This window comes from Sorex fumeus, unplaced genomic scaffold (genome assembly GCF_029834395.1).
Source record: "Sorex fumeus unplaced genomic scaffold, SorFum_2.1 ptg000054l, whole genome shotgun sequence".
NCBI classification, from domain to species: domain Eukaryota; kingdom Metazoa; phylum Chordata; class Mammalia; order Eulipotyphla; family Soricidae; genus Sorex; species Sorex fumeus.
The window spans coordinates 5451155-5473223 of record NW_026606111.1 but is presented as its reverse complement, the minus strand read 5'-3'; the positions used below and the strand labels follow the sequence as shown (position 1 = coordinate 5473223).

The 22069-nt window shown below is 37.9% G+C and overlaps 1 non-coding gene across 1 annotated transcript; it reads right to left on the bottom strand.

The window, feature by feature from the left end:
- Nucleotides 1-8600: 8600 nt before the first annotated feature.
- On the bottom strand, nucleotides 8601-8707 carry LOC130033914 (U6 spliceosomal RNA). The gene has a single exon (XR_008794018.1). It is a non-coding gene; the product is annotated as a U6 spliceosomal RNA (small nuclear RNA).
- Nucleotides 8708-22069: the final 13362 nt, after the last annotated feature.

The window sequence follows — 22069 nt, the reverse complement described above, 5'->3', positions numbered from 1 at the left end:
TCAGTGACCCCATTTTATCCCTCTTCTGAACAACCACAATCACAGTCAACATTTCTATTGACTTAAATGAAAGTGTGAATTGGGCCCCTAGTTCCGATTGATTAATCACACTGAGAGACAAATCAGCCAAGAAACCAATTGAATTAAAAGGCTTCCTTATTTGCTGAACAAGATAAATAAAACCTAGGAACAATCTTTTAGCTTAGACAGTTATGAGGACTCAGTTGTAAACACTCAGCACAAAAGGAGCCTGTGACCAGAGAGAGAGAGAGAGAGAGAGAGAGAGAGAGAGAGAGAGAGAGAGAGAGAGAGAGAGGTCAGCTATCATTATTACGGTTAAGATTATTTGTTGATATTACTGCCACATTTTATTAAAAACATAAAAATAGATATGTCATAGTCAAAATTTGTCTCAAAAACTTAAACTATAGAGTGAAAAAGATGTTCTGGCTTCCATGGTAGTTTTTTAAATTAAATGAATGCAGTAGAGCTGCTAGATTATTTGGCTAATGATTATAACTAAAAGGCTCAAGGAATGTTTACATCTTCAGAAAAGGAAAAGTGGATAAAGAAATCAGAATACATCAGCAAAATAAATAACATTTTAGTTTATAATTATCTATCACATGATGTGATAAATTTTCATTAATTTGGTCACAGTTTAATTAAAACCTAAGTTTTATTTTATCAGATCTCCAAGAAGCTGGTGATTTGCATTTGCATTTAGCTTAGACTGAGTGTATTTTTTCACCTCTAGTTCTTATTACCAGGGAACTCAATAATGATTGCTTGCGACCAGACCTAGATAGTCATAGAATTTATTACCTCACTATGCAATGGCCTTTGCTGGGAATGTCTCACATTTCTCTACTTTGCTTTATTCATTAGATAATGTGGTTCCAGGATATCAAATACAGTTATCAGAAGCAAAGGTCAGGATCTTCCTTTGTACTGAAGTTATGCATTCCTTTATACATTATGGACTGAATATAGAGGAAAAGCAAAAACTAACAAAAAGCAAAGTTCTGTCCTGTCCTTTACAATATTTGTAATCAGGTTGAGGAAACTATGTTTATATCTCTTAGAAGATCTCTTAACCAGTCTTCCTTCCTCTTGCTCTATAAGTCTGATCACTTTGATCAGTATTACTAAAACAATTCTGTTTTCACTCTCCTCAGGATAGCTGAGCCTGAATACCTCAACCCTCAAAATTCATACAATATTGTCTCTATTGCATAAATCTCACCCTCACCCTCAATATCCCAGGAAAATGCAGGCTCAGCCTTTGTTCCCCTCTGACTTGTCTCCTTGTTCAGCCATATTCTATCAATGGTGCAAATTCAAGCCAACGAAATTTGTCAGAAGATAGATACTAGCTCTCAACTCTCAGCTCTCTCCCTTTCTAATTCTTTGGATTTTCTGCTTTGGCAAAGATTTTACTTAGCAATCAATCTGCCAAATTAAATAATTGATTTCCTATATGAGGCCAGGATTTACACCTTCTTGATATTCCCAGGTCCTATTCCAGTGTTATTTTTCTCTCTAGTATTTCTCAACAACTGCTAGTTTATGAGTCTTATGTACAATATTATATTTTAAATTTTACTTATGTCTTGCCTCTCTCAACCACACTATATTTTGTTTGAGAATTTAGATCATGCTTTTTATCTTTTCATTTATTCTAAATTTTTGGACACAGCTATGTACATACTATAAAGATTTACTAAATTGTTTCATTAACTATGTATAATGACAAATACCTCGACCACTGCTAAAGATTATAAGTTAATTACTGTTCTTCAACACAATGTTAATAGACTGTCCTTGTATTGACAGTTCATAAACTCTCAGCCTAATGGGTTATTATTTAATTAATAGCTACTTGTCCATTAAAATTCACTTGCATCTCAAAGTGATATTTTTTTCCCAAGAGTGATGAGGGCATTCTCTGTTTAATTTGATAGCATTTTGTGAAAAGTAGGATAGAGATGATTTCTGAAGTGTAACTCTGATCCTGTAAATACATTAGAGATACCATTCTGCTTTCTCAAGGATACACAAATCCTTACAAGGATACAAAAAAAGTATGTTCCATTTCTGTTGTCCTTTGTTGCGATTGTTTTTCTTTTCTGGAATTTCTCATCCAACAAGGACTTTTTAATTTAATTTAATTTATTTATTTTTTAATTTTTATTAGTGAGACACCATGAGGTATAGTTTTAGACTTACAAATTTTTGTGCTTGGGTTTCAATTATACAATGATCAAATACCATCCCTCCACCAGTGCCCATTTCCCACCACCACGGATCCCAGTATCCCTCCCACCCCCCATCTCTCCCATCCCACCCTGCCTATCATGTTAAGCAAAATGAGTCAGAAAGAGAGGGATAGACATAGAAAGATTGCATTCATCTGGGGAACATAAAGTATCAAAGTGTTATTTTTGAGACATGCCAAAAAGAATAAATTGCATATGTATTTATGCTCATTCTTAATTACTTTAAGGTGTATCACATCTCTGACAATCTAGGAGTTCCTAATTATGATAACAAACTAAATAAACAAAACATTAGATTTATAACTCCTTTTTAAACCAAGCTTAATATTTTAATTTGTTGATGTTTTTAATATTTTCTGAAATAAATTAAGGATAAAATAAATGAATTTGATTTTAGAAGACTTGGTGCTGCCTAGATCAGTGGTTTTCAATATTTTTATACCTGCAGTATAATGGAAAAAGCGACCATGGTTGTATCACCCCACTTGCTTATACCTGTCCTGGTATGTAGCACCATCCCACTCTACAATGCATCAGGATCCAGGTGGACCACAGTTAGGTGGGAACAACTTTTTCACAACATGCAGAGCGGAGACTGAAAATCACTGACATATATAATTGATAATATATAATTATACTCTGTAGCACTGTCCTCCCGTTGTTCATCCATTTGCTCAAGCGGGCACCAGTAATGTTTCCATTGTGAGACTTGTTGTTACTGTTTTTGGCATATCGAATATGCCATGACAAATGCATGAAAATTCTCTTGGGTTAAAATTAATGTTTCCTAATACTATTATGATTTAGTTTCAAGTCATTCATTTGTTTCTTAGTTTCTTGTATTAGTTGTTGCTTCTGGCGCATCAAAAGATGGTGACTTGGATTAATACGCCATTTGTAGTTGTAACAGAACTTTGTTTTGGAATCACTTTGGCTTCTACTCCCTATAAACAATCTAGTCTTTATTGAGATGAGAGTCAGCTTTAAAAAAAAAAAAGGAAAAGAAATTACAACTAAACATTATCAAGCAAAGTAGATCAATGTTGAAATATACCTAAGAAGCTAATGAACTAATGTATTCCCTTGAAGGTGGGAGGATAACATGAAAAGTGGCTGTTTTAAGACACATTGCAGAGTCTGATGTCAGTTTATTTGCCCCATTTCTTGGAAGTCGTAAGCTGAAAGACTCCACTTTATTATGAAGTAAACAAAATCACCATGAACAAAGGAGACAGAGGTCTTGTTTCTCTCTGAGACTTAAATGCAGTCCAGTCAGGTTTCACCACTCCTGCTTCACTTAGGACCAGATCATTTAATGAAATTATTGAATTATTAAAGAAGCACTTCTTACCAGACCATCAGTCACTGTTTAGGGATTTATATTTCACAAACAAAATCAATAGTCTCATGAGGACATTGCAGCTTATGTTGCAGAGCAGCACCATCTGTCAAGATTGAAATGTGGGTAATTTTTTATATGACATCTTATATGCAGAGACCCTTTTTAAAAAATGCCCCTTGACTACACCAAATGTGACATGTTTAACAGTCCAAGAAAAGGGCATAATTAATGAAACTCACTGTAACAGTCTCAGCAGTCAAAGCCAGCATGGATGCTGAAGAGTTCTTACCATGTGGGTCAGTCAAAACATAAGAAATGCCCAACATAAAAAACTATAACTTAGTGAAGGGGTACCTCCTTCACTTCACCCAACGCAACAATGTATGCATAAACCTGGAGCCCTTACACTCTCCGTTTGCAGGATAAAGGCTATACATTAAAGTGGCAGGGGTAGAAAATCAAATTGCTTCATGCAAAATGTTTATCTTACTCATACAGGAAATAATGAGCCATGTCTTCCTCAGAGAGTGAAGACATGGTTTTTGCCATAGAAGTCACATGTATTTATGAACTTATTGTAAAAGCCCTAAAAATGGTAAAAAAATAATATTCATAAAGATAATGTATAGGTCACATGAAAAGTTTAAATTCAACTATTATTTAAGATAAAAGTGCCATAGTAGATATTTCTGGACAATGGGTTCTAAAGTGTTGGTACAGCTTCATCATCATCACGGTCCTCCCGTTGTTCTTCGATTTGCTCGAGCAGGCCCAGTAACGTCTCCATCGTGAGACTTGTTGTTACTGTGTTTGGCATATTGAATACGTCACGGGTAGCTTGCCAGGCTCTGCTGTGCAGGCGAGATACTCTCGGTAGCTTGCTGGGCTCTCCGAGAGGGGTGGAGGAATCGAACTCGGGTCGGCCATATTGGCTGCGTGCAAGGCAAATGCCCTACTGCTGTGCTATCAATCCAGCCCATTGGTACAGCTTATTTACATGAAAATGTTTTCTACTTTTTTAATTCTAGAGATGGTGAAGTTTTGCATAAGCCTTAAAATCTATATGTTGAAGTATAACTCCCCAATGTGTGGTATTAAGAGTTAGGTTTTTGATGCTAGCTAAGAAATGAGAATGGAACTTCAAAATGAAACTAGTACTCTGAATAAAGGAACTCTAGAAGAGTCCCTTGCCATTATAAACCAGAACTGGCCCCACACCAGACACTGAATCTGTGAACACCTTGATCTTGGACTTCCCACCTTTAGATGTTTAAAAAATCAGTATTATTTAAACCACTCTTTTTCTGATGTTCTGTTAATGCAACCTGAATGAGCTAAGACAGAGAGAGAATTGGGAAAGCACTTTATTTCACGGAGAATTTATAGAAATCACACCAACCATTGCAACATGAAAGCTTCAGATAAACTAACAAATGTTGTAAAATTCTCTCTAATAAAAGTACAAAATGTGAGCTAGTAACCATGCTTCTGAACTTAGTCATTAGATTCTCTATAGAAGCTTACTCAAAGAAACAGATAATGTTCTTCACTCACTCATATCTACTCAGTTCACTGTACCAGTGTTTGCTCACTGTAGGTTACTTATTCTTGGTACAATTCTACAATGTAGTAAGCAATATTCTGGGTTTGACAATACAGCAGTGGGCATAATGGATAAGATCTTGACCTTTATAGAACTTCATTTTGATTGGGGAAGTTGATAAGCTACTTGTTAAAAATGAATAAATATAAAACAAGCTGATACTGAAATGCTATAAATAAAGTAAAATAAACTAATGGGACAATATAATGGCATCCTGCATTGTAAAAAAAAAGAAAGTAATGAAAGTTGTTTGAAAGTAAGAAAGAATCCCATGGGGTTAAATGCCATGCTTGATACTTAGTAGGTATACACCTTTAGTTGTTTAATTAATTATAAGTGCACAGAAATTAGATATTACAAAGTGTAGCTTTAAAAGAAAGTATGAGAAATTCACAAACAATATTTAAAATCAAAATTATAAATAAAATGATAGGCGGTGCTGGGAGGGCATTTAGCAAAGGGAAAGCTGTTTAGCAGAGTTTTCTATCAAAGGATGGAACTTCCGGCCCTCCTTTAGTCAGAGCACTGCCCAAAGGCTCCTGGAGCCTTGAAACTCTAATACTGTTTACTCACTAGAATGAAGGGGACGGGGGATTTGCTTTGCAACAGACTTATTGTGGCAGGGCACACTATTGCTTCATTACTTGACGCACACTATGCTTCATTTCTCCTCAAGAGGAGTAGGTTTTAGGATGAAGCATAGGTGTTAGAAGCCATTTAATGGTGAATCTTCAAGCCATGCCTCATGAGGGGTCTACTGAGACACCAAGTGGAAAAGAAGTCATCCTTCCATAAACAGGTCAGTGAACCAGCAGCCCTTCCTACTCAGCAATCAATAATACATTACAGGGACAAGCAAAATGAGGTCACAGATTCAAGGGGAGAGGTTAGCTCCCATGAACATGTTTATTAACAGAAAGAGTATGTGGCCATATTTAAAAAAAATCATTAGTAGCAGTAGTATTGTTCAGGTAAGGTTTGTTTATAAGATTGCATATGTTTTAGGAGTAAAATTTTACACTTTTTCAAAACGTTTGTTATTAAGAACCAGAGAGATAGTACTGTGGGTAAGGTGATTGCCTTGCATGTGGCCAACCTGGGTTCTGTTCCTATCATCACACATGGTCTCCCAAGCCTCACCAGGAGTGATCCAAGAGCACAATTATTTGTAATAAGATGCTATCTTTGAGTCACACTGGTATCCATAATTATTTTTTAATGGCAATGCCCAAGGAGACAGATAAATTTTTGCAATCTTTTTGATCAGGGCAATATTTCTATTGTACTAATAATAGAAACTATTTATTACAATTCAGTTCTACTGTTTAGGAGAACCATTCGAAGGAAATGCTCTGCTCACTTTTACAAAGCAGGTTCTCTTAGAGACAGAGTACTGTCCTTGACTCCTGTGTGCACGATTAAACACCATCTAGATCCAAACTTGAACTCTTTCTTCTTGAATGTTTGGGCAAATTTCTTGTCTTCTCTGAGCTTTTACTCTCTCCTCCCCAAAATGAGGATGACAATGTGTAGTTCATAATGATGACTAAATAAAAATGTTTATTAGAATGGCCATAAGAAAATATCACAGACTAGGTGGAATTAAAAAAAAAGACATTTGCAACTCCAAGATCAACATGCATCAAGGTCAGATTCTTCTGAAACCTCTTCCCATTGGCTTGCAGGCACCTCCCTTCTTGCTGCCTCCTCACAGGATCATACATCTGTGCACACACATACATCTAGTTATCTCTTCCTCTTCTTACAAGAGCATATTAGATCAGGATTCTAATATAATGACCTCATTATAACCTTATCACCTCATTAAAGATCTTATCTCTAGAACACATTGACGTTCTTGGGGTTGGGAGTTCAGCACATTTGGTTAGGCATTATTCAGAGTATTACACAACACTTAAAAGGTACTTAATAAATGTAAGATTTTTTTCCCCTTTCCTCTAAAATTTTACAAACCAAAATGAGCAGATGACAAAGTGTGACCACAGATCTCTGAGGACCAACAAGAAACTTTCAGGGTATTTGTCAATTAAAATTCTATTCACAATAATACTAAAATTAAGGCATTATTTGCCTTTTTTCTTTAGTGTTGAGTTTTTTGCTGATGGTGTTAAAATCAATTGTGCATGAAACTACTAGTTCCTTACCTTGAACCAAAGTAGTGGCACTAAACCTACTTGCAATCATTGTATTTTTGAACACCATCCTCTCATGATAAAAATCCACCAATTTAACTCAGGCAAGTCTTTAATGAATATAATAAGGCTAGTAATTACATTAAATCTTGGCTAGAATGCATGCATTTTAAATATTTTGTATAAGAGGATAGAGAAATAGGCACACATAAAGGACATCATGAGAAATATGATAGCTGTCTTAAGGAAAAAGACTTGTATGATTGACTTACAAGCTGATTTATTGCCTTTTGCATGAAGTGGCAATTTACTAATAAGACTGGCACACCATCAAATTTTAATTGACCAAGATTGATTTGATAACAGTGATTGTTAATATTTGTAATATTTTCTTCCAAAATAGCTAGCTAGACTCTTCAATACGTAGAACAGAAGTATAGTGTTTTTTAATATTTGTCACCAATAATAAAATTGGGACTTTCAGGCAAAAACTATAATTTTTAGAAAACTTATATCTGCCATCACAATCTTAATAGCTCTCTATTATGTAAATATTTTTCTGATATGAACAGTAATAGCATTTTATGATGTGGTTTTTTTAGTATATATGAGGAAATGTGACTTTATGTGAAATATCTGTGTGATGCAGTGAAATAATATTTCCATATAACCAGTGCATGTGGTTAAAAATCAAGCATCAGAGAAAATTCATTCAAAGTAGAAGGTAGAATTGTTTTGTTTCTATTTTTAAAACTTTCTATTGAATCGCCGTGAATTATGAAGTTATTCATGATTGGGTTTCAGGCCCTGAATGTCCTAACACCTGTCCATTCACCAGCGTCCACTTCCCTTCAGCATTTTCCTCCATTCCCTCTTACCCACCAGCCTGCCTCCCCCTCCCCCTTCTCTCTCCTCTTTAAGGCACTATTGTTTTGATTTGAATTTTCCTGATGATTACTGATGCTGAACTTTATTTTAATATAAAGGGATGTTTATTAAAAATACGAAGTAGACAAAAAATTAAACAACAGGACAAAAAAGAGTCCCCAAACAGATCTTTACAGAGGTAGAAATTTGGGGCGTGAATAATAGCTGCCCCTAAGTACTCCCATGTCCCTCTTTAAGCACGTTGCATGTATTAATTTCTTTTTATTTTAATTTTTATTAGTGAGACACCATGAGGTACAGTCATAGACTTACAAATTTTTGTGCTTGGGTTTCAAAAAAATATGGAACACTTCATGAATTTGCGTGTCATTCTTGCACAGGGGCCATGCTTATCTTCTCTGTATCGTTCCAATTTTAGTATATGTGCTGCTGAAGCGAACACTGAACTTTTTTTTTTCATATGCCTTTTCACTAAGAGGCTGGAGCGATAGCACAGTGGGTAGGGCATTTGCCTTGCACAAGGCTGACCCGGGTTTGATTCCTCCGCCCCTCTTGGAGAGCCCGGCTTGCTACCGAGAGTATCTCGCCAGCACAGCAAAGCTTGGCAAGCTCCCCATATGTATTTGATATGCCAAAAACAGTAACAAGTCTCACAATTTGTTGTGAGACATTACTGGTGCCCGCTCGAGCAAATTGATGAACAAGGAAAGACAGTGCTACAGGGCTACATAAGTGCACTGATTTGATTTCATATTCTATGTCTTACTGAATTGTGATAGAATAGAATATTTATAATTAAGGAATATTTATAATTAAGGAAAAATACCATTAAAATGAACTTTTTCCCAGCTGCATAACTTGTGAGACCAAATGTTATTTATATACTACTACAACAACAAAATTACAGCATATTTAATATAGACACAGGTGTGAGAACAAACTGCCTTCTATTAAGCAAGGCTTCACTTACAAAAAATATAAAACAATACCACTACTATTCTCAATAGACATTTTTGGATTTGGAAGATATAATTGTTTAGAGTAGCAGCTATGATATTTATGTAACCAAATAATGGGTTTATTGTTACTTTTAAAGGAGTTTATAAGTATATGTAACACGTCTATATTTTAACTACAAATACATGAATATTTTTAGGTCACTGTCACTGTCAATGTTCTCCCATTGTTCATCGATTTACTCTAACGGGCCTAGTAACATTGTGAGACTTGTTACTGTTTTTGGCATATCGAATACATCATGGGTAGCTTGCCAGGCTTTGTCGTGCAGGCAAGATACTCTTGGTAGCTTGCCGGACTCTCCAAGAGGGGCAGAAGAATCGAAAGCAGAGGAATGGAACTCGGGTTGGCCAGGTCAGGCACATTCAAGGCAAATGCCCTACACGCTGTGCTATCACTCCAGTTTATGGACAACACACAAATGAAATCTCTTTGGGGTGTGGCTTATCAATAATTTTTAGTATAATTAAATGATTCCTGGATCACCTTTTTCTAAGTAATATTGATAACTACTGACATATATTTTCCAAGGCACAGAAGGCCTTTATTGATACACAGAAGGCCAGATTGATACACAATACTGATCAAATCTGAGGTGATTCTAATAAGGTCACAAATACATTTTTAAATGTTTTGTAGCTGGAAATTTGTTTAAATTTATTATTACAAATGTTGCTATTTTCATATTTTTATAGAATTTTCTTTTTCGTACATTTATTAATACTAAACATTAGTTTAATGGAAGCACACAGAAATGGTAATAATGGTGATTACTGTGTGTGATTGGCTGAAATGTGGGACACCCAGCAGATATTTTGTTGTGCTGATGTGGTGCTGGGGATACTACCCAGGGCCTCTGATATACCAGGCATGTGCTCCACCACTCAATCACCTTCTTGGTCTTCAGGATATACTTCTAAAACATTCACTGTAAAGGCTGACTTTTTTTCTAATTTGCACCTCCTTGTACAAAATTTTCATATATTTTCAACTGCTACCATGAATTATTAGCCCTAACATTCAGAATAAAAATATCCATTTTGGAAGGCCCAGAGAATTACTTAGGTGTGTCTCTCTACAATAATAGTTTGAAATCTCCATTTCAGCCTGGATTTTGTAGACATAGTTCTGGTGACACAAGTACTTTTACTTGATGAAACTTAAACCCTTCCTCAGCAGTGCTTTGACTTCAATCTTATCTTCTACATCTAAATTAGGACAAGCATTTTGTTTCATTTGAAGTAAAAATATACGAAACTCAAGCTTTGCAAACATTTTCTAATACCCATTTTCTTTCTAACTCCACCAAAAGTAGCAGGTTACTGATATTGAGAGCCAGGAACATGTGAAGCAGAGTGCCAAAACCACAAGCTCTGGGTTCTGTTCTAATAATGACCCAGTTTTCTTCAAGATTCTGGGCAAGTTCCCTCATCTCTTTTCTGTAAAATAAGTTCTACTAAATGACCAGCCACTTCAGAAAGTCCAACTCAAAAGAGTTAGACTAGAAAATTAGACTCAGCTTCTAGGAAAGTCATTAGTGGGCACGTTATCTAAAGAGAATCATCAGCCCCTTTTCAGAAGTGACTTGGGCTGCTCAATGCCAAGATCTGCCTTTATGGGCACACATTCCATTTCCAATGAAAAAGTACTCAAACTCTCAGTATACACAAATAACATGAACTTATAAAATCATAAAGACTCCAATAAAAGGCTCCTAGAAGCAATACACTTTTACAGTAAAACGAAAGGCTACAAAATCAATGCAGAGAAACCCATGACTTTTCTTTTTTTTTTTTTCCTTTTTGGGTCACACCCTGCGATGCACAGGGGTTAACTCCTGGCTCTGCACTCAGGAATTACTCCTGGTGGTTCTCAGGGGACCATATGGGATGGTGGGAATCAAACCTGGGTTGGCTGGCCGCGTGCAAGACAAATGCCCTACCCTCTGTGCTATCACTCCAGCCCCGATACCCATGACTTTTCAACATGCACATAATGAAGTAGTAGAGAGAGGAAATAAAAAAAGTTCTATTTACAATTATGCACCAGGAATCAGCTTAATAAAGAAGTGAAGTACTTATACAAAGGAAACTGTAAATCACTACTAAAAGACTAGAGATCACAACGAAATGGAAACACACCCTCTGTTCATTAAGTAGAAGTAAAAATATTGTAAAAATGGCAATCTTATCCAAATTATTATATAGACTTGATGCAGTCCCAATACAAATACCCATGATTTTTAAAAAATAATATAAATCAAACACTGTTAAAATTTATATGGAGTAATAATGCCCCTCAATAGCCAATGCAGTCCTAGGAAAAATGAAGATGGGAGGTTTCTTTTTCACCAACTTCAAACTATATTATAAAGCTTTAGTAACCAATTAAACTATGCCAGTTAATCTGAATCTGAGACTCTGTAATGGAGAGTTCAGAATAAAAATATTAAACTTAATATAATTAAAGGAAGGGGCAGACACATCAGATGGGTGACAAGGCATGGCTGCCTGAGCCCCAGGAACTGTGAATTCTAATCTTAGCGTCACTGCTGTCTGAGGACACATCATGTACCCTTCTAAAACCTAACGGCTCCTGGACAACAGCATTAGCCCATCTCACAGGACTGCTGTGAGAAATAGTTTATAAAAATAGCAACATAAAAGAGTTTGCAAAATGATGTGCTAAATTGATACTTGAACAACATGCTGAGTACTCTTACCCCATCCAGCTAACTAATAAATATAAATTTGCTCACTTGAAAAAGACCTCAAAACTCTAACTACATAATCAATATAGCACCAGCAGTCTGGCAAATTAACATGAAGTTACAGTTTTAAGAGCTGACAGAAACTCAATCACACCAGAGAAATTGGACTAACAAGAATGGTTTTGAGAACAAAAACTCTAATGCACAAAACAAGAACTGTATGATATAACTCCAGGATTGGGTGCATCTCATAGAACATGTACAGTGTTACACATACTGCTTACACTGTAAGCATGAGAAGGCATCACAAATGTGTTTTGTCGAGCCGTGAAACTTGAATATCCATCTCTAAGATTGACATGTACAATATGATTCTATAATGTACTTGGAAAGATTGATTTTCCTTTTAAATGTAGCTATCTTAATGCCTAGGTTTTTAAAAAATTATTTCTGTGCTACCTAATAAAAACAATGAGTAGAGCCAGAGATACTATAAGAGGTAAGGGGTCTGCCTTTGCCTTGCACACGGCTAACCCAGGTTCAAACCCAGGTGTTTCCCTGAGCCTGCCAGAAATGATTTCTAAGCACAAAGCCAGGAGTAAGCCATAAGTGTGGCCCTCAAACAACTCTCCTTTAAACTAGAACTTAAGAATTGACTGGAGGACACAGAAGACGAATAGCATGTGCCCAACCTGGATTTGAATTCCTGGAACCACATAGGTCCCTAGGGAATCTCTGAAGCGGGTATGGAGGCCTCCAGCACTGGAGGGATGGGCTGAGTAACCCGGCACTGCAACATCGAGCAGCACTGCATTCTCCAGTCCGGGCACTGAAATTCTGGAAGGGTTGAGCATTACCCATAGGGCTCCTGACCTCCTGATGCTTGGGAGTTCCCCCAGCACCATAAAATAAAATAAAACGAATGGAGGGAGAGCACAGGAAGGGGTGGAAAACAGAGGGTGAAGGGAAGAGAGAGAGAGAAGTGGAGTTTATTTTTGATATGTATTTCTTCTCTCTCAGAGTTTCTTAAGGCAACAGAGCAGAATTACAATTTCTCCATGGCTAATGGTCTAGAGATGTGCATCACAGGCACAGAAAAATAAGGAGAGAGGGGGTATGTACCACCAGCAGGTCAATCTGCACCTGTGAGGTGAGTGCATCAGCAGCCTGATGGCACCTTCAGAGTTCCAGATAACCCCAAATTACTGCTGTGCAAGACCCCAAAAACTTGGGGCAAAATTTACCAAGAAAGTAAACGGTCAAAAGTTAGGTATGTGGGAGACACAACCACAAACCACCTCCAGCTCATCTATATAATTGGAGGCATGGCCTCTCTGATTCCCGATTGGATTGCTTAATGGTCATGATCCCAGAGACTCAGAAACAAGTCTTGAAACCCAACAGCTTTTGGCAGAAATGCGTCCGGACTCTGCAGTAGGTTACTGTCACCGGGCCACCCCAGGGGGGAAAGGGTGCTGTCCCTCCACCTGCTCCTCCTCCTACATGGCTCGGTGGCTTCCATCTTCCAGAAGCCATTGGACAGTCAGGTATGGACTAGCAGTGACGAGACATGTGGGGCTTCATGGGATAGAGGTGGAGCTGGCCCTTTCCTCCCCGTCCCAATGAGACCCTGAGTCGTTGCCCATGAACAGCCTCTCTGGCTCCTGGTCAAGCTGCTTAATGGCCGTGATCCCAGAGACTCAGGAACAAATCTTGAAACCCAACAGGTTTTGGCAGAAATCCTCCAGATTTAATTGTTAAAATTTCGGAATTTCAAAATCACACGGCCACTACTGAAGCCATGCGACATCATATGTTACTCATAACCAGCAATAGAAAACTAGAAAACAAATTGTCTACTCTTGCCTTTTCAGCATATCTGAGTGTTGGGAAAAATCCCAAATAATAATGGTGGGTCTGGTGTCAAAATACTGAATGTAATCAAAGTAGAGAGAGAGTAATGTGGAAATAGTCTGCCCCACAGGTAGGGGGAGGGTGTGGGATGGGTATACTGGGGGTTTTGGTGGTGGAGAATGGGCACTGGTGAAGGTACAGGTGTTTCACTGTGTAACCAAGACTTAAACCCGAAATCTTTGTAACTGCTCTCACAGTGATTCAATAAATAAAATCATAAAAAAAAGAAAAGAAAAGTCAGGAGAAATTAATGACTAGAATATTTAAAATAGACCTCACTAGAAATTATGGTCATTATTCTAGTGGCTGGAGGGTCACATGTTCTGTTAGCCTTTTTTTTTTTTTCATTAGTGAAACATCATGAGGTACAGTTGTAGACTTATAAATTTTTGTGCTTGAGTTTCAGTTATACAATGATTGAGCACCAATCCCTCCACCAGTGCCAGCCTTTTCTATGAACATTAGTCTCAGTTATCTATCTTCGTTTGTTTGTTTTGGAGCTGCTGGAGCAATAGCATAGCAGTAGGACAATTGCCTTGCACGCAGCCAACCCGAATTCAATTTCTCCACCCCTCTCAGAGAGCCTGGCAAGCTACTGAGAGTATCTCGCCCGCACGGCAAAGCCTGGCAAACTACCCTTGATGTATTGGATATGCCAAAAACAGTAACAACAAGTCTCATGATGGAGACATTACTGGTGCCCTCTGGAGCAAATCAATGAACAATGGGAGCACAGCGCTACAGTGCTACAGTGCTACAGTTTTGGAGCCAACAGCAAAATTCAGGGGCTACTCCCAACTCAGTTCTTAAGGGTCACTCCCAATGGTGCTAAGGGGACCAACAGTGCTGGTGATCAAACCTGAACCTCCCACATGCAGAACCATCTCTCTGGAAGCAGCCCCAGTCGTCTTCAGGACAGTCCTTGAGGGAAGCGCTTCAGTTGTAGTATAGTTTGGAAAAAAGGAATCTTAAGAGCTTTTTCCTGTCCTACCATGTTCAAGGGAACTCCCTCTCTGCCTCCTAACATGGTTCACAAACTCAACAGCTCAGCCTCCCAAGACAGCAACAGGCTTCCTCGTGTATCCTGTGTTCTTTTCTCGATACAAAGGTTTGGTCCCATCAGATACTCTTGCTTCATTTCCATAGAATTAAACTAAATGACAATCTGGCATCTGTCTTGTCTCCAGGAATCAACAGAAAATGGCAGCTCCAGTGAGATTGCACTGAAGGGAAATGACACCTTTTTCCTTTCTTTCTTTCTTTTTATTTCTTTTGCTAGAATCAGCCACCCCAGACCTTTCTCATTCCACAAATAGTCAATAAGGTGTTAATTATTTCAAATACTTAAAAGGTTTTCAAACAAATATAATATTCCAGGTGCCACCTTAAAATTTGCCCTTCTGAGCACTTTGTATCTACTGGCAAATGTGTCTCAGGAAACAGGCATAGAAGCAAGTTATTCCAAAGTCTGGAGCACAAGATATGACAGAATGAAATTTTCTTTTCCATTTTTCCACTGTAAGGAGCTGCAAAAAAGACAATTCATTGCAACTCACAAGGCTGCTGCCAAAGAAAGGGGTGGGGGGGGGGAGAGAGAGAGAGAGAGAGAGAGAGAGAGAGAGAGAGAGAGAGAGAGAGAGAGAGAGAATATCAGATTTCTCTACCAAACAAGTAGGAATACAAAACTTTGTGTTGAAACTTTCATTCTTTTATGGGTATTAAACAATGTTTATTTATTTACTTATGTTTAGGTTTGAGGCCACATCCAGCAGTGCTCAGTGCTTACCGTTGACTCTGCACTCAGGAATTACTCCTGGCTGGTTCAGGGGATGTGCTGAGGATCAAACTTGGGTTGGTCAAGTAAAACACGAAAAGCTCTATACAATGTACTATTGCTCCAGCTCTAGCAAAGACCATTTTAAAAGCTGTTTCTCTAACATTGCTTGTTGACATCTAAAATTACATCAGAATCCCTAGCACAGTTGAAGGATAATATTCTTTTTTACCCCTAACTTCTTGGGGAAATTTTTCTCTTAAGTAACCAAGTAGCCAATAAATGAGAATTTAATTCTTTGAGTAATAAAACTAAAATTAAACAAAGTAGAATATCCAGTTCACCAAAATGCATTATACTAACTAAAAGTGATTCAAAGTTAAGAAAATGACATACATACATATAGTTATCTACATACACCCATTTTTGAAATGAGGTAGAGTATTTGCAAAATGCACCATTTCAGGCACATTTAGTGAGTTTTGCTGGAGGAATGAAAGCAGTGACAACCTCCAGGGAGTTCTCTTTATGTCAGATGATCTCTAAAATAGCACCTTGTAAAACCACCCCTCTTCCATCTCTCTTTACCATGTCAAAACCAAAGGAAGAATTCCTAAAAGTGAGGAAATTGAATGTTTATTTTTTCTATTGTTTTCTTACAAAATAGGAACATGAAAGAAATCTTTCATTCAGCAGCTGCATCTAATTTAATATGAAACTCCCCAAAGAGGAATGAGCAGGAAGTGATGAAGAGCGGTTAAACATGGATGCTAATATTTTGTGAGGCATCTGGTTCTGTTCCACCACCTAGAAATCTAAGAATCAAATTAGTAGATTCAATTCTGCCAAAGTTATTAAATTATTGTCAAAAGGATTTTGCAAAACAGGTCCTCCTTTCCAGCATCTGCTCTTCTCATCCAGGGAGGACCAAACAGGACCAATTATTTGGTTTGTTGATATGGTACATTTTATCAGTTGCTGGTCTGCAACTTTTATTACAAAAAGCTTTAGTTATTAAATCAACCAATTGAGACCATTCTTTTCTTATTTGTGTGTACTGTAAATCCACATAGAAGTGATTCATAAAATTTTAAATTGAAAAGTATTTGCAAAATCCACAAACACATCACAAAAATGTCTCAAGGTTTTTGAGGGAATAAGAACACCAACAGTAAACAAATAAAAACAGAACTTTTGTTTTGAGCTATGAAAGTTTAAGTATTAAGGGTCATTCTGATGTGATACTCAAAGCTTTTTAATCTTCTTGAAAAGAACCATTTAATCATGGCAAAATTGCAGAGGTTACTGCCAAGGACAGCTACGCATCCTCGTGCACTATTGGAATCAAGTGACAGATTGCTGGGCAAAGTCTGTTAGGCAAAAAAAAAAAAAAAAAGCTGACACAAAAAGTTTTCAGGAACTTTCCTTGCCAATGTCTTGCAAGAGATAAGGCAAAAAGGAGTATCAATTTGTCAGGGATATATGTGCTCTGGCTTTTGCATTTGGAATTTCTCTTCCTTCCAACCAAAATGGAGTTCCAGTGGGCATCAGGCAGACTGAATTTGAAGACAACTGAGTAGACCCTGACCAGTGAGAATGTGGCTTATGTAGCTCAAATCTATGACGGTGCATCTGCTGTGAGTGGTGTCTTGAATGGAGGCCAGGAACGCTTCCATCACCAACATCCATATGCTATGCATGTGTTCACTGCTACGCACATTTTTTAAATTTAGCTCTTGTGGGTACATGTTCTACACTTTCCCCTTGTACGTGATTTTTTAAAATGTGCTTTAGAAAATATACACAATTTTTTAAAAAGTCTTTGCTGACTCACCAGGGATTCTTTTGAATGTTTTCTTTTCAAAGACTTAAGTTAAGTAGTTGACAGTGTACAACTAAAGCTACTCTGAATTATTAAGAGTAAAACCTACTGTTTAGTGGCTATCATGTGATGATCTTTTAGAAAATGTCTTTTCTATATATCTACAAGCAAATTCTATGGATTTTTTTCTTTCCATTTTGTCTTTTTGTTTGTTTGTTTTGTTCGGTGGTAGGGTTGGGGGCATACCAAGTGGTGCTCAAGGCTTGCTCTGTGCTCAGAGATCACTTCTGGAGGAGAACGGGGAGACTATGTAGTGCCAGGAATTCAACCTCAGTCAACTACTGATTCACCCACTGTGCAATCTAATGGACCTTGGCTATTTTTATCTCTGTTGTTTGTTAGTTTACTGAAAATTGGCTAGAAAAGATAATAAAGTAATCATCCTAGGGAGTTTAGGGTCAACGTACATGTAGTCTTCCAAACATGTGTTGTTTCAAAGTTAAATCAAAGGACAACACAGGTTTCAATACTGCCATTATTAGCGTGATGGTCTCAGAGGGCTCTAAGGTCATGATGTAGGAAACAGACTCAAACATTGCTGCTTTCGAAATTCAAACAGCCACATTATCCAGGAGATTGACTTCATTGCTCTTTCTTTCAAGTGGCTCTGTGGTGACCTCAAATCATCACCTGGGTCAGTGTTTCTAGCATCAAATTGAGAAATCTCATCTCCATCGGTCCGCTACTGTGTTCCTGCAGGGTTTTCATCTGGCTCACACATGATGATTCCATTTCATCTCCATGATTCCTCAGATAACAGTACAATACCATTATTACAGATGCTCATAAATGCATTCTAATTTGATATTTAAATGAACTTTCAAATACATAATTTATTTTACTGACTCTGAAATCAAGTTTCCTTTATGTCTCTATAGATCAGATAGTCTATAGTGCTTTAATATTATTGTTCATAAATTCTTGAAGGCCAACGTTATGTTTTCACTAATTTTGAATTATTTTCATTTTTTCTCTTTTTGTCTTATTTTCTCCATTACATCTCTAGTCTTAAGCATATAGAAACTATTATTAAAAATAGGCCATACTTCCTTCCTCTCATTTCCAAGCTTGGGAAACAGGGGCCAGGACCCAAGAGATAGTATAGTAATCAGGGCACTTATTTGCATGTGACTGACCTTGGTTTGATCCCTGTCATCACACATTATGTCCCCATAGCCCCACAAATGATCCCTACAAAACAAAACCAAGAGTGATCCCTGAGTACCACCAGGTGTTACCCAAATCTCCCCACCAAAAGAAAAACACAGGAGCCATAAAGCACCTGTCTTGCATGCACAAAATTTTGGGCCCTGGCTCTGTATGCTTTCCCTCATTCCATAGCAATCCTGGATGTGGCCCCAAAGGCTTCCAGCATGACCAGGTTCATCACTGAACCATCAGACAATCACTGGGTTGATTGTCACTGGAAGTGACCCCTGCCTCCCCTCTGCACTGCTGGAGATATGCCCATAAATAAAACGAAAGTAAAATTAAAAGATTTGGAAACAATCTTGGGGCTGGAGCAATAGCACAGCGGGTAAGGCATTTGCCTTGCACATGGCTGACCCAGGTTCGATTCCCAGCATCCCATATGGTCCCCCGAGCACCACCAGGAGTGATTCCTGAGTGCAAAGCCAGGAGTAACCCCTGGGCATTGCCGGGTGTGACCCAAAAAAACAAAAACAAAAACAAAAAAAGATTTGGAAAAAATCTTGATAGCTTCTGGAGAAGTTTTCTTCTAATATTTTAAATAATTTGAAATAGGTATCTTAAAAATCAACATGATGAATGACCTGGCACCTGAGTTGCGCAGGAGGAAGAGAGCGGCTTGGAATGCCTTCAAGAGCATTGAAGAAATAACTAAAAGGACAAAGAACCTCCAGCTACGAGCACATCTCTTTGATTCCACTATTCTTCCTGCATTAACATATGCCTCAGAAACCTGGACCCTACGAAAACAGGATGAGAACACTATTCGGGTCTCTCAAAGAGGAATCGAAAGAACTATGCTTGGAATATCACGATTCACTCAAATGAGAGATAGAATCCGGAGTTCTGATCTTCGTCAACGCTCAAGAATCAGGGACACTGTCTCATTTGCCAAGACATCAAAAATCAGATGGGCTGGACACATAATGAGGTTTACAGACAACCGCTGGACTAGAGCCATTACTGATTGGATTCCACGAGACATCAAAAGATCACGTGGACGCCCACCTATAAGATGGTCAGACTTCTTCGTCAAGACCCTAAATGATCGGTTTGAGGCTCTGCATGTTCCTAGAACAAACAGATACCATTGGGCTACGCTAGCACGCAACCGGGATGAATGGAGATGTTACTGGCACCCGCTCGAATAAATCGATGAATAACGGGGATTAAGTGATAAGTGATAAGTGATCTTAAAAATCATGTTAAGGGGCTGAAGTCATAGCACAGCGGGTAGGGCATTTGCCTTGCACGCGGCAGACCGGGTTCAATTCCCAACATCCCATATGGTCCCCTGAATACCGCCAGGAGTAATTCCTGAGTGTAAATCCAGGAGTAACCCCTGAGCATCTCCAGGTGTGACCCAAAAAGCAAAAAAAAAAAATCATGTTAAATAGAGTCGTCACATATTAATATGTATTTGCATTACTAACAGATCTACAGCAATTTAGAAAATGCAGCAAACTATTCAAAGAAATTAGGAGCATTATTTGGGAGAGTTCATACTATTCAAGTAAGGACAGCAAAAGAACTGGATGAAAGCAATCTATTTGATTAATGCAACAAATTTAGCCTGTAAAAATGATCTAGTTTGGAATACTATAATGAAAAAAATAACTAAAGATTTCACATTCCGCCAGTCACCTTAGGCCAACCTAAGACTTGTAGCTAACAATGAATTTAAAACAGAAAAACAATTCCCCCTCCCCACCATGAAATTGACTTTGTAAGGCATTTTTCTAGATGCCTTCCCTAAGAAGGAAGAAACTCTGTTTAATCTCACTGATATCTTTAGGCTTACTTCATTTGATCAAATGATAAAGGGAAAGACATTATGGGATTTTACCTGAGGCTGATATCACTGAGCACAAACACTCTGGGACTAGATAACATGACACCTATGTGAATCTTCCTTAAGGCTACTATAAACTCAACCATTTTGAAGAAGCATTCCAAGTGTAATGGAGCATTACAAGCCTGACTCAGGCATTGCTATAGGATCTAGTGACTCTCACCAATATTCTTGCATGCATGAATCCAGGGTGCTCGTATTGACAACCCTACAAGACCTTCTCTTAGGCTCTTAAAAGCAATAACGTGGTGAAAAATTTTTATCTCGATCATTGCATAACTGAAACCTAAGCACAACAATTTGTAAGTCTACAACTGTACCTCATGGTGTTTCACTAATAAAAATTTTTTTTTTAAATTTTATCTTCAGTTCAAAAAAGTAATGTGATTTATCCAAACTTTTAGCCTTTATTCCACATCTGCCCCCAAATAGCTTTCTTTCTCCTACCAAAGGAAGAACACTGCACCCTAGCCTTACCTCTACAAAAACTTGATCTCTCAGCAGAAAGATGATAGTACAGGGAGTAAAGTGCTTGCCTTGCATGCATACTTTTCAAGTAAGGACCCTGACCCAAGTTCCATACCCCACACTGAATGTGCTCCCCCAAACAGCTCCAAAAGTGACTCATAAGTACAGCACCAGGAAATCTTGATCATATCCAATGTGGCCAAGCAAAACATAAATAAATAAAACAAATAAGCTGTGTTTCTAACTCTTATTATCCTTAAATTTTTCTCATTCATCCTATTTATCTCTATGCCTTGGTGCTGGCTTATTATGGACCCTTTGTACTTCCATCCATCTTCTCTACTTAATCCTCCACACTGATTCCAGAAGAATATTTTTAACCTTTATTTTTTTTCTTTTTGGGTCATACCCGGCATACTCGGGGGGGTTACTCCTGGCTCTGCACTCAGGAATTACTCCTGGCGGTGCTCAGGGGACCATATGGGATGCTGGGATTCAAATTCAGGTCGGCCGCATGCAAGGCCAACGCCCTAACCACTGTATTTTTAATCTTTAATTTTGAAATATTTTTACATATTGAGAAGGTGCTAAATCAGTATAGAGTTCCCACATGCCATTCAACCTAGCATGGTCCAATGTCCTCATACAGTCATTGAAGAGTTTTTTTAAAACTGCAATCTGAACATGTCATCTCTTTTCTTAGATTGCTCTCATGAGTCCTGGACATCTTTAAGATAAATTCAGGGAAGACGGTTTAAAGGACTAGAGTATCTAGAGTTTGTATGAAGGAACCCTAGCTTCAATCCTAAGGTCTACATTTTTCCCTGAGCACTACCCAGAATGACCCCTGAACAACCCCCTAGGGCCTGGCTTCATGACCTGTACCCTCCATGATCTAACTCTATCCCCAGTTTCAGCATCAGTTTCCCTAGTTTTCTACTTTTATTGAATATCCATATATCAATTTGGTTGGTTCAT